Consider the following 16051-nt stretch of genomic DNA (forward strand, 5'->3'; position numbering starts at 1 on the left):
CATGAATGAGTTCATTTTATTACTTCCACTTAAGAAACAAATTCTAAGTCTGGGTAAAGTACTACTATAACACCTTAGGCAGCTTTCCTGGTCCCGAAAATGGTGGACCCCAATAATGTCAAACCCGGGTTTCGAATTGAAGCCTGCGGAACTGGACTCTACATGAGTTGACTTCAAAACCCAAACAACCCCGTCCTGGCGTTCGGTCCCGAAATACAGTCGAAACCCGAACTCACTCCGCATCCGAAAGAACTCTCATTGTACCACGGACTGGGATACCCCAGCTAATCATAATTGGGCCTACCCCATGGGTTGTCCAACACCTAACCCCCTATCAGCAAGGGGTCGTAGCACTGGGTCATATATCATCCTGTTAGCAAGACAAAAATTAAGAGAATGGCTTGAGTGAAAATCTTAACACAGCCCCTTCATTTATAACATTCACTTATAAGGCAGAATTACAATTTTGTCCCTGTATAGCCGACTATGCTTATAACAGGAAATAAATAAAGAAAAAAACCCCCAAAATACCCTTATCGGGTTACATAACTCAACACTCCCCCTCAAGTTGGTGCATAGATATCACACATGCCCAACTTGACTAGACTAGGATGAAATAATTTTTCACTTAACCCCTGCAAGTTGATCATTTGAGTTCACAAAAGGTATATAAATCTGCCCACTTTCTAACTTCTCCTTGATGAAGTGTCTGTCGATCTCCACATGCTTGGTACGATCATATTGTACTGGATTGTAAGCAATGTTGATCGCTGCTTTGTTGTCACAGTACAACATCATTGGATTATGAACAGAACCACCAATATCCTGGAGTAAGCTCTGAAGCCACAATAGCTCACATATGCCTTGGGTCATGGAACAAAATTCTGCTTCAGCACTGGACCTAGCCACCACATTTTGCTTTTTTACTTTGCCATGTGACGAGGTTACCTCCTACAAAGGTACAATAACCTGAAGTAGATTTCCTATCAGAGTTACCATCCTAATCAGCATCTGTGTAAGCCTCAATGCGAAGATGATCATGTGGAGATAAGAGAATCCCTTTCCCTGGAGCTGACTTCAAGTAGTGGCGAATACGAAGAACATCAGCCATATGGATGAAGTAGGGATCATGCTTGAACTAATTGACCAAACTAACTGCAAATGCAATGTCTGGTCTAATGTGGGAGAGATGGATTAGTTTTGCCACCGACCATTGATAGCACCCCTTATCAATAGGATCACCATCCTTCTATTGTAGAAGAGTAGTAGCCTCCAAAGGGGTGTCACATGGATGACTTCCTAACAAACCAGTCTTTGAGAGTAAGTCCAGAACATATTTCCTTTGGGAGAGTAAAATGCCTTTGGGAGAATGGGCAACTTCAATCCCAAGGAAGTATCCTAGATCTTTTATTTCAAATTCTCGTCCCAAGCAAGTCTTCAGGTGAGAAACTTCATCTGCATCATTGCCAGTCCCTACTATGTCATTGACATAGACTATGAGAAGAGTGACCTTATCTCCATTTCGCTTGATGAACAAGGTGTGATCAGCATTGCTCTGTTTTTATCCTACAGAGATCATTGCTTTATGAAACCTGCCAAACCAAGCCCTAGGAGATTGTTTCAGCCCATATAGTGCCCTCTTCAGTTTGTAAACCTTCCCATGAGTCTTGTCACAAGAAAAACCTGGAGGAACCTCCATATAAACTTCCTCCTCCAGTTCTGCATGAAGGAATGCATTTTTCATATCCAATTGTTGCAAATCCCAGCCAAGATTGACAACATATGACAGCAAGACCCGAACAATATTCAATTTCGCCACTGGGGCAAATGTTTCCTGATAATCAATCCCATAGATCTGAGTAAAGCCCTTGGCCACCAGCTTGGCCTTATATCTGTCCACTATTCCATCAGGCTTCTGTTTGACAACAAACACCCTTTTACAACCCACTATTTTCTTGGCCGAAGGAAGAACCACCAGCTCCCACGTCTCATTTTTAGATAAGGCTGTTATCTCTTCTAACATAGTTGCTTTCCACTTTGGATCTGCCATTGCCTCCTACCATTTTTAAGGAATAGAAACAGAGGAAAGAGAGGACACAAATGCATGATAGGAAGGAGACAAAGCATCATAGGAAACAAAATTGGTGATGGCATATTGGGTGCAAGATCTAATGCCTTTATGGGCAACAATAGGTAAATCAAGAGAGGGATCCTTACCAGGTAATGCAGCGGAATCTGGATCTGGATCAAGTTCTGACGGTTGGAGAAGTGGTACAGTAGTGGTTGTCTCAACTTGCTCTTTGTGCATCCGGGTGTAGACTTGATCACCAAGAATTTGACTCACAGGTTCTCGCACCCCCTGAATAGGAAGTAAACTAGAGACTAAAGTTGGAGGCTCTGGAGTTGAAGGCTTTCCCTGAATAGGAGCCAGTAGAAAAGCAGACACATTTTCAAGCACTGGATCATGCTCCCCTTGAAGAGGCGGCTGAGAATAATATGCCAGGGACTCATGGAAGACAATATCCATGGTAACAAATGTACGCTGAGAGGGTGGGTGATAACACTTGTATCCTTTCTGGGTGGCGGAGTAGCATAAAAAGATACACCGAACACTCCGAGGATTGAGTTTGCCATGAAGATGATGGTTGCGAGCATAGCAAACACAACCAAATATTTTAGGGGGACCACAAAAGAACCATGAAGAAGTTCAACAGGGGCACTTCCTTCAAGGACAGGGGTAGGCATACGGTTGATGAGGTAGGCAGCAGTGAGGATAGAATCATTCCAATATAGAAAAGGAACCTGCCGTGCAAACATAATCGCCCGAGCCACTTCCAAAAGGTGCCAATTTTTTCTTTCAACCACTCCATTCTGGTTTGGGGTATCTACACAGCTGGTCTGATGAAGGATGCCATTGTCAGCTAAGTAATTTTGGAACTGGCCTTCCATGTACTCCCTGCCATTATCACTCATAGAATTTTTAAGGTGGCATTGAATTGGGTCTGAACCCTACGATGAAATAGCTGAAAGAACAAAAAAACCTCACTCTTATGTTGTATAATATATTCCCAAGTGGTCCTAGTAAAGCAATCAATAAAGGAAGCAAACCATCTATGGCCAGAAATAGAAACACAACAGGCAGGGCCCCACACATCAGTATGAACTAAAGCAAAGGGAGAAGAAATTCTTTTATTTAATGGAGAATAAGTGAAATGAGTTTGTTTAGCTTGAACACAGGTTTCACATAAAAACTCATCCTTTTTACAATCTTTAATTAATTAAGGAAATAAAATAACTAAAGTTTGAAGAGGAAGGTGACCAAGTCGACAATGCCATAGATGGTGATTTGAAGAAGTGGCTGAAGAGAACTGATGAGGCTGAGGCGAAGCTGTTGATGAATAAGTTTGACCCATGTCAAGTATCTAGAGACCACCATGTACCTTATCACCCCCAATCGTGTTCCCCTTCACCAGATCCTGGATAACACAATGAGAGGGAAAGAAGGCTATTTTGCAGTTCAAATCTTTTGTTAGACTACTAACGGAAAGAAGATTGGTAAAAAATGAAGGAACATGCAAAAAAGAATTCAATGCAAGGGTAGGAGAGCAGCGAATGGAGCCCTTTCCATTAATAGGGGAAAGAGAACCATTAGCTACTCGAACACTATCTTTGCCAGAGTAGAGAAAATACTGGTGGAACGCATGGGAAGAACCAGTCATATGGTTAATGGCATTGGAGTCTATAATCCAAGGAACTGAGACAACCGATGCACAATGACTACTGATTGGAGTACCTGAGGCAAAGTGAGAACCATAAGAGGTAGCATGTGCAAAAGTCGTGGTAGGTGCAGCGGAAGAGACCTGTAGCATGCGACGGAAAGCCAGGAGTTCATCTTAAGTAAACCCAAGGTCCGCAGATGGGGCAACAACAGTAGAAGACTCCGCAAGATTTGCCTTGGGTTTGGATTTCACATGACCCCTTTTGACCTCAAAATCAACAGGCTTCCCATGTAACTTCCAGCATTGAGCCTTGATGTGATAAAGCTTGTTGCAATGTTCACACTTGATAGGCTCCTTGGAGGCAGCAGTACCACCATCAGTAATGGTAATGGGAGTGGGGCTGGAAGTAGTCTGTAGGGCAGATCTAGCAACAGTAGGAGCATGTAATGTTAAATCCGTGCCCAAAACCTGGGTTTAAAACCCAGTCTGACCACCAGTCTGGTTTGAATCTTTTGTGTAGAACCAGGAGCGGAGTATGCTCGTGAACTGTGGGCCATGATACTCAAGCCATCCCACAAGATTGTTGATCATGACTCAGAAAAAGTCATCGAGGATAGAAACATCGACAGAGATAGAGGAAAGTTTGTCTTCGAGGGTGCATTCTTAGAATTTCCTCATTTCGAGGATCCACATGGCCTGCACCCAGTATACCCGTTCCCACGTACAGATGATTAGGAGTAAGTTAATATCCTAATAACTCATAAGTATAGATACTAGAATGGGCTTAGGACTTTATAATCCTTCTAATCATATTATGGGCCTAGTAGTATAATGGGCCCAATAACTTAAAATAGACCTAAATACCTAAGACAACCAAACATGACCTAAGACTAAAGTGAGGTAAAGAAGGGTCAAACCACTATTCACCTCACAATAGAAACCCTAAATCGTGGAGAGGAAAGGAAAGAAGGAAAGAAAGAAGAAGAAGAAGAAGAAGAAGAAGGAAGGAGAGAGATGGAACTCAAGCTTACTCTCCTACCTTGGTGAGCATTCTCTCTCTCTCTCTCTTCTCTCTCTCTCTCTCTCTCTCTCATTTCCTAATTTATAGAGCTAGGGTTTGGATTATGATCAAGCTATAGATGCTTCACCTACCTAATGGAAAGGCCATTAATGACTAATCTTTGAAGCTTAGTTATAAAGACACCTAATCCTACTTTGAACCCCATTCACCCTTCTTCATTTATGAACTCTAAGTTGGGGATTCACCTCCATTTATAGGTTTCACCAACCCTCATGGAAGACCATAGATGTGTGATTTGTGGGTTGTTAAATAATATTGATTAAAGACACTTCCAAACCCCAATACCCAAACCCATGAGTTTCCTTCCCATATGTATTTTAATGGAGAAAAACCCAATCAATCATTGGGTTTACAAACCCATGTTGGGTGTGTGGTATGACACCTTGAATGGAGTTGTTCTCATGGCCAAAGAGACCACTAAAAACCCCTAAGAATATCCCATTTTAGTCCAACACTTTGGGGCTACAAAACCATTCTCGAAATAGCATGAACAACAAGACCGGCACATGGACAAGCACATGTTGTATGTGTCGGTCCTAAAATGTTGCAGGTGTCATGGCTACTGTCAGGGGACAAGCACATGCAAGTGCCGGTCCCTGAGACACTATTTCTATCAATGGAGTTTCTCGAGAGGGTTAGGCACATGGACAGGCAGATGACATCTACCGGTCCTAGCCTTGCTGTATGTGCCGGTCCCCTGTTTTCAACCTTGTTTGGTAACTTATGGGGCCCAAATCTTCTGGCCCTAAGACACTAACCTCTTCCCACATTGTACACCCTCTTTAGGTTGACTCACCTGACTCGGGGGCGTATTAGTGCATGGGATGGTGTGCTTGGCATCGATCGTCGATTTGAAGAATTTGGTATTGACAACTGACTGAGAATCAAGGTTAGTGAGTTAAGGAAACGTCTTAATTTATGGATTGTTTGTGTGTCTTGTTTTACGGATGCCATTCATGCATGTGTGTTATATTATATAATTATCGTTAAGATGTAGGACGATATACATGTTTAGATGTTGATAGGACTTTACATTCTTGTCTTGCGATATTATTTATTCTATTGCATTATGGTGCGAATGGTATTAGATCTAGTTATGGGACTCGGGCACCGGTTAGTGCTGGACCTGGGGTTTCCATAATGTGGATTCACTCATGGCATGTAGATCTAGGGCTTCGGAAGTGGGATCCAAGTGCCAGTTGGTGCTGGGCTTGGGATTGCCGTACTTGTAGTTGCATTAGAGTTATCCTTTGCATTAGGTGGAAACGGGATGGTGACCGACCGACTGCCTTCGATATTCACATCTCGTACTTGTATCCGTACGTATGGGCTAGAGGGGCAAGAGGATAGCCGTCCGACCGTATTTCGGTACCTATGGACTTGGCCTCTGGCCTATGCACATGTGTACCTTTTATAATAGGTGAATGCTGGCTAGGATAAATGTTTACCCAGTACTATGACCCTTACCGACAGGGGGTTAGCTGTCGGTCAAATCCGTGGGTTTCAACCATCATTCGGGTAATATCCACTTGGGAAGTTCGGGCATCGACCGTATTTTGGGTCGAACGCCAGGACGGGATTTGACTTAGGGGTTTACGTATATCTCTTGGTGGAGACCGGTACGGCAGGCTTCCAGCGTAACTCGGGTTTGTCATCGCCGATATACCATCCGTTTATGGTACCGATGTCGGGGATGCTACCTAAGGTGTTGCTATAGTACTATACCTGACTTAGTTGTACTGTTAGGTGGATAACCATAAAACTATACATCATTATTCATTCATGTAGCATGATTGTAAATTGCATGTGATGTACGGTCTACCTTGGTGGTATGGGACACCTTGGTTTCCGTCCATCATGTATGGTTTGCAGTTAACCCCATTCATTATTATTGTGCTTGCTTATGTGGTTTAATCACTCATTTGGCTCAGTGGAACTCACTCCTTGAGGAAACATATTTTTAGATGATGCAGGTACATTCGAGTAGGGTGGCGTGGAGTATGAGACTCCTGAGGCTGATTACGTTGGTTGGTGGACTCCGGAGATCGTGGAGCACGGACCGGAGTGCTACTGTGATGTGTGTTCCTTGGCAGGACAGTGATTTATGGTCGGTGGTCATCTTTTGATACACTTGATTATTCCTGTTTGATTTACAGGTGTATTCTTTTGATTCCTTTTATGATAGATGTATTATTATATAGTAGGTAATACATAGGTCCTGATTGGATTGATTTGTGATGGGAGGGTAACTTAAACAAACATTATATAAGTTATCACGTAGATTCTATAAACTCTGATATTACTATTTTAACCTGTTTTGATTTTCTGTGGTCGTGTGTATGGGTTAATCTTGTATACTACATCTGTGATCTTGGCGGTTTGGGAGCGTATTGGTACACTCTGGTTGCATTCCCCATGGTTTAGGAATAGAGGTGTAACAGCTTGGTATCAGAGCGTGATGCTCTACCATGGGACTAACTCGAGATTCACACGACCTGATTTACTCTTTATTAGGATTGTGTAATAAAAGTCTTATCAACACATAAGATGTAATAACCCAAATGGGACATTTCTACAAGCATATTACATGCTTACCCTATGTCTATACATTTTACGATCAAATAAGAGGGTCATTGTACAAGAACCCTCACAATCGAAGTATATTGTTCAACTAGACTTAAATCTATGAGAAATTACACCAAACACCAAGCAACCATTGAGCCCATCTTTCACATTTCAAAAAAAAAAAAAAAAAAAACCCAATTTCTAAGACTTAGGACTACAGAGAAATAAGATAAATACACTAGCTATCTAATATAAGCTTATGATGGAAACAGGCAAAGCAGCATTGCATTGTTTTGTTTTTTTTTTTGGTGTTTCACCAAACACGCATCACTTGTGCTTATCTATTCTATGCATACTGTCATTTAATTAGGTATCGTTTTATTTGTATGTAACTACACAGGATTGTACACATGTACTTAAACAGTAACTATACATTAAGCATAGAAGTTGTATTGAATATAACTCATCACATCTTAGTATTGTATACAGTTTCAGTTTCAGCATGTTTGCAAGCATTGATGGAGCATGCCCATCACACAATACAAAAATCCCAAACCCCAAAACCCATAATTGTTAGAAGTGAAAGAAGGTTAAAGATGAAGAGAGGAAGAAGAAGACACCATGACCAAGCAACCACTAAGCCCATCCTTCACATTTCAAAAAAAAAAAGAAAAGAAAACCTAATTTTCTAAGACTTAGAACTATAGAGAAATAAAATAGATAAATTGTCTATCTAATGTGGGTTTATGATGGAAACAACCAAAAACAGCAAGCATTGGTGGGACATGCTCATCACATAATACCAAGAATCCCAAATCCCAAACCCTACCAAGGAGGAATCGATGATGGCATAGGAAAAGAGAGAGTGCTAGGTGGAGAACCGAATGCCCAAGAACACCTTCTAACCCTTGCAAAAAAAAAAAAATAATAAAAATTTGATGGGAAGACTTACCTGGATCGAGTTGGATTGGATGAATGAGTCTTGGAGTGGCTTGAACTAGCTAGGAACACCTCCTCTAGTCGTGGATGAGAGCCTCTCCCAAGTTGGATTCTTTTGAAAAGAAAGGAATAGAATCCGTGGGGGTTTTAATATTTAAAATCAGGACTGGCAGGAACAGGCCCATCGGGACCGGCACATGCAAGTGCATGTTCCTGAGGACCTATTCATGCCGGTGGAAACCCGAGAGGGATAGGCACTTGTGACCGGCAGCAACTACTAGGACACCTTCCTGCCGGTCATGGCCATGACCCATCTGCCGATCAGGAAAAAAAAGAAAGAAGGAATAAGCTAATGTAAAATAAAATAAAATATAATATATAGAAAAATAATAATAATACTAATAATAATAATAAAATAAAATAAAATAAATATGTATTTATAAATATAATAATAATAGTAATAGCATAAAGTTAAAAAAAAAAAGTTTTACTTTAGTTTATTATTATTAGTTTAATTGTTGTTCTTATTTTATTTTATTTTATTTTATTTATTACTTTTATTTACCTTATTTTGTTAGTTATACCCTTGTGGGACCCACCCGCCATACCATGACATGTATGTATGCAGTGTTTTAATCATGTGTGATTTATACGTGTAATATGATGATTTTTAATTGATTTATGTATTATTCTAATAGTTTGAAAAATTATGACTATGCTTAGGGATTCGAGATGGTTCAAACTCGGCAACAACAAGCCGGGATCCCGCTGCGATGGGCAATGAGATTGTCATGACCCCTGACTTGAGTGATCCACCCCCTCCTCTGCCTCCAGCTGCCAGTCATGCCGCTGCGGGAACTTCAGGCATTTCCATTCCTCCTCCTCCATGGCCAGGAGTCTCGGTTCACGAGGTCACCACACTTGTGGGTGACAATCTTAGAGACTTTCGGGAGGAACAAAGACAATATATGGAGACCATGATGATGCAATCGGAGCAGCGTCAAGAGCGTCTCTTGGCCCGAATTGGGAACCAATTTCAGACTGCCGCTGCCGGTCAAGCACCTCAAGTCCGAGCTGCTCCTCCATTACTTGTGGTTCACGCAGGGGTCGCTATACCACCTCCCTTGGTATATCACCCACCTCCCTTAGGGTAGCAGGCTCTACCTTTTGTGAATCCAATGATTCCAATAGTTGAACGATTCCAAAAGCTCAAACGTTGCACCTTCGCCGGACTCAACAATGATTTGCTCCTTCCCTCTAAGTGGGTTCAACAAATGGAAAAGATCTTTGATTTCCTGGGCTACACGGACGAGCAAAGAATAGCTTGTGCCGACTTTCAACTTGAGGGAAATGCCGAGGCGTGATGGAAAAGTACTCGACCCAATCTCATGGCTCTTCATCCCAGCCTCACTTGGGACCAATTCAAGATCGCCTTTTACGAGAACTACTTCCCTAGGAACTTCCGAGAAAAGAAGGAAGCTGAGTTTATGTCACTTGTTCAAGGGTCGAAGTAGGTACAAGAATACCAACAGAAATATGAGGAATTACACCACTTTGCTCCTCCTTACCTTAGAGATGACCAAGGGAAGGCGAGCAGATTTGAGAGGCTTGAGAAACACTGTTGGGGCCATAGTGTTGAGTCATAACCTCCAGCGGTATGCCGCAGTGGTTCAAATGGCGAAGTCCATCGAGGATTGACAGAATGAAACTTCTCACCCGCAATCCAGTATCGGAAAGAGGTCTGCATCTTCGCAGAGCACTCAAGGGCCTAGCAAATATCCTCGGCCATATTATGTAAACCCTGCACCATTTCAGTACAGGAAGCCGGAGGCACCTCAGCCCACCAAATCTGGACAAGCTTCATCTGCACCCCAGTCATCTATTCCCTGTGCTCGTTGTTACAACTGCAACCAGTATGGTCATTTCTTTAAGTCTTATCTGGGCAAGAAATCGAAGTTATCACATCCTCCAGCTCGACCACCTATGCCCCATCATTTTAGTCGTGCAATTCAGCCTTACACTAGTAATAGGTTGCCCGAACAGGTGTATGCTGTCACCAAGGAAGATGCGGAAAGCGCACCAGGAGTAGTGACAGGTATGACAGCTATCTCGTCAATAATAGCTTTTACTTGTCTTTTCTCTAACCATGCATGCATGCCATGAAGTAAATCGTATCATGTGTCAGGTACTTTAATAATTTCTATTTCACCCACACATGTGTTGTTTGATTCGGGGGCATCCTACTCCTTCGTATCCCCTGCTTTTACAAAAGAGATGCACGTCTTCCCAAAGAACTTAACTCAGGGGGTAGCAGTCAGTACACCTACAGGCAGTGTTGTGTAATTAGACATAGTTTACGAGCTCTGTATGATGGAAGTATGTGGTCGAAAAATAATGGCATGTCTCATCGAACTTGACATGACCAACTTCGATGTTATCCTCGGTATGGATTGGTTGGTGGAGTACCAAGCAAATGTGGTGTGCTCCAAGAAGAATATAGTTTTCAAACCCAAAGGAGAGAAGAAATTCACATTTGTCGGGCACCAAGGGAGGCATAAGAAAACAATCATTTTCGCTCCCCAAGCATGGAAATTGATGAATTTGGGCTGTCAGGGCTACCTTGCCTCAGTATTGGATACAGAAGCTAAGACCAGGAGGCCTTTGACCTAGATTGCGGTGGTAAGGGAGTATCCGGATGTGTTCCCAGAGGATCTGATAGATCTACCTCCCGATCGAGAAACAGAGTTCATGATAGATCTAACCCCAGGGGCAGCACCAGTGTCTAGGGCTCCATACAGGATGGCCCCTACGGAATTGAAGGAGCTTCAAACCCAGTTGCAGGACTTATTAAAGAAGGGTTTTATCCGATCCAGCGTGTCCCCTTGGGGTGCACCGGTCCTTTTTGTTAAGAAGCAGGACGACAGCATGAGAATGTGTATAGATTACCGAGAGCTTAATAGACTAATCATTAAGAATCAGTATCCGTTGCCAAGGATAGATGACCTGTTTGACTAGTTACAAGGTGCAAAGGTCTTTTCCAAGATTGATTTGAGGTCGGGTTATCACCAGCTCAAGATCAAGGAAAGTGACATAAGCAAGACGGCTTTTAGGTCCCGATATGGACATTATGAGTTCTTGGTAATATCGTTCGGACTGACCAATGCTCCAGCTACCTTTATGGAATTAATGAACTGAGTGTTTCAAGACGTATTGGATAAGTTTGTCAATATCTTCATTGATGACATTTTGATTTATTTCAAGAATGCAGAGGAACACTCCCAACACCTGAGGATGGTACTACAGAGACTAAGAGAAAAGAAACTATACGCCAAATTTAGTAAGTGTGAGTTTTGGCTACCACAGGTGGCATTTCTGGGGCATATAGTTTCAGAGAAAGGCATTGAAGTGGACCCTGGTAAGGTGAAGCCTGTACTAGAATGGGAAGCGCCAAAGAATGTCGACGAAATTCAAAGTTTCCTAGGGTTAGCAGGATACTATCGAAGGTTCATTGAGAACTTTTCTCGCATATCAGCCCCGATGACTAAGTTGACCCGAAAGGGCGTGAAGTATGAATGGTCTGAGGAATGTGAAAAGAGCTTTCAAGAGTTGAAACATAAACTAGTCACTGCCCCAGTTTTGACACTCCCATCGGGTACCGATGGTATGACAATGTACAGTGATGCATCGAGACTAGGGCTTGGCTGTGTCTTAATGCAGAATGGTAAGGTAGTGGCGTACGATTCTAGACTGCTGAAGGACTATGAAAAGAACTACTCTACTCATGATCTTGAGTTGGCGGTGGTAGTATTCACACTGAAAATTTGGCATCATTACCTATATGGCGAGAAAAGTGAAATCTTTAGCGATCACAAAAGCCTGAAGTACTTCTTCATTCAGAAGGAGTTAAATATGAGGTAGAGGCAATGGTTAGAACTGATAAAAGATTATGACTGTACTATCCAATACCATCCAGGCAAAGCCAATGTGGTGGCAGATGCACTCAGTAGGAAATCACAAACCCTTTCCTTGGCAGCTTTAACAGTCAATGGGCAGCTTATAGAGGAAGCCAAAAGAATGGAGTTGGAAGTGTTGATTGGTGATGCTACTATGTTACTCGCTGCCCTGACAGTACAACTCTCATTAGTAGAGAAGATCAAAGCAGCCCAACCTACTGATGTAGAATTTCAAAAATTGATGGATGGCATTCGAAAAGAGATGTAGGAGGAATCAGATTTTACTTTGTCCGAAAATGACACCCTTCGATTCAGGGGTAGGTTGTGTGTACCCAATGATGAGAAGTTGAGGGAAGAAATTATGAGCGAAGCCCATTGTTCTTCATATTTGGTACATCCTGGCAGCACCAAGATGTACAAAGATTTGAAGCTACACTTTTGGTGGATAGGCATGAAAGCTGATGTGGCAACATTTGTATCAAAATGCCTCACCTGTCAGAAGGTTAAGGTGGAGAGACATCGACCCTACGGATTACTACAGTCACTTCCCATCCCATAGTGGAAGTGGGAGCACATCACTATGGACTTTGTCACAGGGTTACCTTGCACAGTTAGGGGTATTGATGCCATATGGGTGATTATGGATCGGCTCACCAAGATCGCACACTTCATTCCGATTAAGGTAACTTACCCAATGGAAAAGCTAGCAAAGCTGTACATGGACAATGTTGTTTGCCTGCATAGGGTTCCAGTAAGCATCATCTACGATCGTGATCCTAGGTTCACATCCAGATTTTGGGGTGGTTTCCAAAAGGCTATGGGCACATTGTTGAACTTTAGTACGGCCTTTCACCCACAGACCGATGGTCAGTTAGAGAGGACCATACAGACACTGGAAGACATGCTCAGGGCTTGTGCCATTGATTTGAAGGGTAGCTGGGACGAACATATTTCACTTATTGAATTTGCTTACAATAATAGTTACCAAGCTACATTGGTATGACACCATTCGAAGCACAGTATGGCAGAAAGTGTAGGACACCATTGTACTGGGATGAGGTTGGTGAGCGAAGGATTTTGGGGCCCGAATTGATACAAGCCACATGCGAAAAGGTAGATTTGATTAGAGGCCGAATCAAGGCGGCGCAGTCAAGGCAGAAAAGCTATGCTGACTTGAAGAGAAAGGACCTTAAGTTAACTATAGGTGATAAGGTGTTCCTTTGGTTATCGCCAACGAAAGGTGTGCTGCGATTCGGTAAGAAGGGGAAACTGAGCCCTAGGTACATTAGATCATATGAAATCTTGTCAGGGATTGGACCAGTAGCATACAGGCTGGCACTACCCCCATCATTAGTCGGTATTCATGATGTATTTCACATATCTATGTTGAGGAAGTACATTACGGATCCGGCCCACGTGTTAACCCAAGAATTACCTGAGCTCTCTGAGGACCTGACTTACGTCGAGGAGCCTGTGAAGATTCTTGAGAGGAATGAGCATAATCTCCAAAATCGTATCGTCTCTTATGTTAAGGTACGATGGAGAAACCATTATGACGAGGAGGCATCTTGGGAGTCGAGAGAGAGATTCGAGCAACGCATCCCATTTGTTCAACATGATAGGTACGTCTTAATTTCGAGGATGAAATTCTTATAAGGTGGAGAGGATGTTAAATTCGTGCCCCAAACCTGGTTTAAAACCCGGTCTGACCACCGGTCTGGTTTGAACCTTTTGTGTAGAACTGGGAGCGGAGTACGCTCGTGAACTGTGGGCCATGATACTCAAGCCATCCCATAAGATTTTTTATCGTGACTTAGGAAAAGTCGTCGAGGTAGGTACATCAACAAAGATAGGGGAAAGTTTGTCTTCGAGGGTGCATTCCTAGAATTTTCTCATTCCGAGGATCCACACGGCCCGCGCCCGGTGTACCTGTTCCCACTTATAGATCATTGAGAGTAAGTTAATATCCTAATAACTCATAAGTATAGATACTAAAACAGGCTTAGGACTTTATAACCCTTCTAATCATATTATGGGCCTAGTAGTATAATGGGCCCAATAACTTAAAATGGACCTAAAGACCTAAGACAACCAAACATGACGTAAGACTACAGTGAGGTAAATAAGGGTCAAACCACTATTCACCTCACAATAGAAACCCTAAATCGTGGAGAGGAAAGGAGAGAAGGAAAGAAAGAAGAAGAAGAAGAAGGAAGGAGAGAGAGGTGGAACTCAAGCTTGCTCTCCTACCTTGGTGAGCATTCTCTCTCTCTCTCTCTCTCATTTCCTAATTTATAGAGCTAGGGTTTGGGTTATGATCAAGCTATAAATGCTTCACCTACCTAATGGAAAGGCCATTGATGGCTAATCTTTGAAGCTTAGTTATAAAAACACCAAATCCTACTTTGAACCCCATTCACCCTTTTTCGTTTATGAACCCTAAGTTGGGGATTCACCTCCATTTATAGGTTTCACGAACCTTCATGGAAGACCATAGATGTATGGTTTGTGGGTTGTTAAATAACATTGATTAAAGACCCTTCCAAACCCCAACACCCAAACCCATGAGTTTCCTTCCCATATGTATTTTAATGGAGGAACTAATCGATCATTGGGTTTACCAACCCATGTTGGGTGTGTGGTATGGCACCTTGATTGGAGTTGTTCTCATGGCCAAAGAGACCCCTAAAAACCCCTAAGAATACCCTATTTTAGCCTAAGACTTTAGGGTTACAAAACCATTCTCGAAATAGCATGAACAGCAAGACTGGCATATGGACAGGCACATGCTGTATGTGCTGGTCTTGAAATGTTGCAGGTGTCATAGCTACTGTCAAGGGATAGGCACATGGACAGGCACATGCAAGTACCGGTCCCTGTGATACTATTTCTCCCGGTGGAGTTTCCCGAGAGGGACAGGCACATAGACAGGCAGATGACATCTGCCGGTCCTAGCCTTGCTGTATGTGCCGGTCCCCTATTTTCAGCCTTGTTTGGTAACTTATGAGGCCCAACTCTTTTGGCCCTAAGACACTAACCTCTCCCCACATTGTACACCCTCTTTAGGTTGACTCACCCGACTCGGGGGCGTATTAGTACGTGGGACGGTGTGCTTGGCATCGATCACCGACTTGAAGAATTCGGTATTGATGATTGATTGAGAATCAAGATGAGTGAGTTAAACAAATGTCTTAATTTATGGATTGTTTGTGTGTCTTGTCTTGCGGATGCCATTCATGCATGTGTGCTATATTATATAATTATCGTTAAGATGTAGGATGATATACATGTTTAGATGTTGATAGGACTTTACATTCTTATCTTGCGATATTATTTATTCTATTACACTATGGTGCGAATGGTATTAGATCTAGTTATGGGACTCGGGTACCGGTTAGTGCTAGACCTGGGGTTTCCATAATATGGATTCACTCATGGCATGTAGACCTAGGGCTTCGAAATCGGGATCCAAGTGCTGATTGGTGCTGGGCTTGGGATTGTCGTAGTTGTATTAGAGTTGTCCTTTGCATTAGGAGAAAACGGGATGGTGACCGATCGACTGCCTTCGGTATTCACATCTCGTACTTGTATGCGTACATATGGGCTAGAGGGGCGAGAGGATAGCCAACCGATCGTATTTCAGTATCTATGGATTTGGCCTCTGGCCTATGCACATGCATATCTGACTCATACAATAGGTGAATGATAGCTAGGATAAATGTTTACCTAGTACTATAACCCTTACCGACAGGGGGTTAGGTGTCGATCAAATCCGTGGGTTCCGACCGTCATTC

Source organism: Telopea speciosissima, chromosome 10 (assembly GCF_018873765.1).
Source record: "Telopea speciosissima isolate NSW1024214 ecotype Mountain lineage chromosome 10, Tspe_v1, whole genome shotgun sequence".
Taxonomy (NCBI): domain Eukaryota; kingdom Viridiplantae; phylum Streptophyta; class Magnoliopsida; order Proteales; family Proteaceae; genus Telopea; species Telopea speciosissima.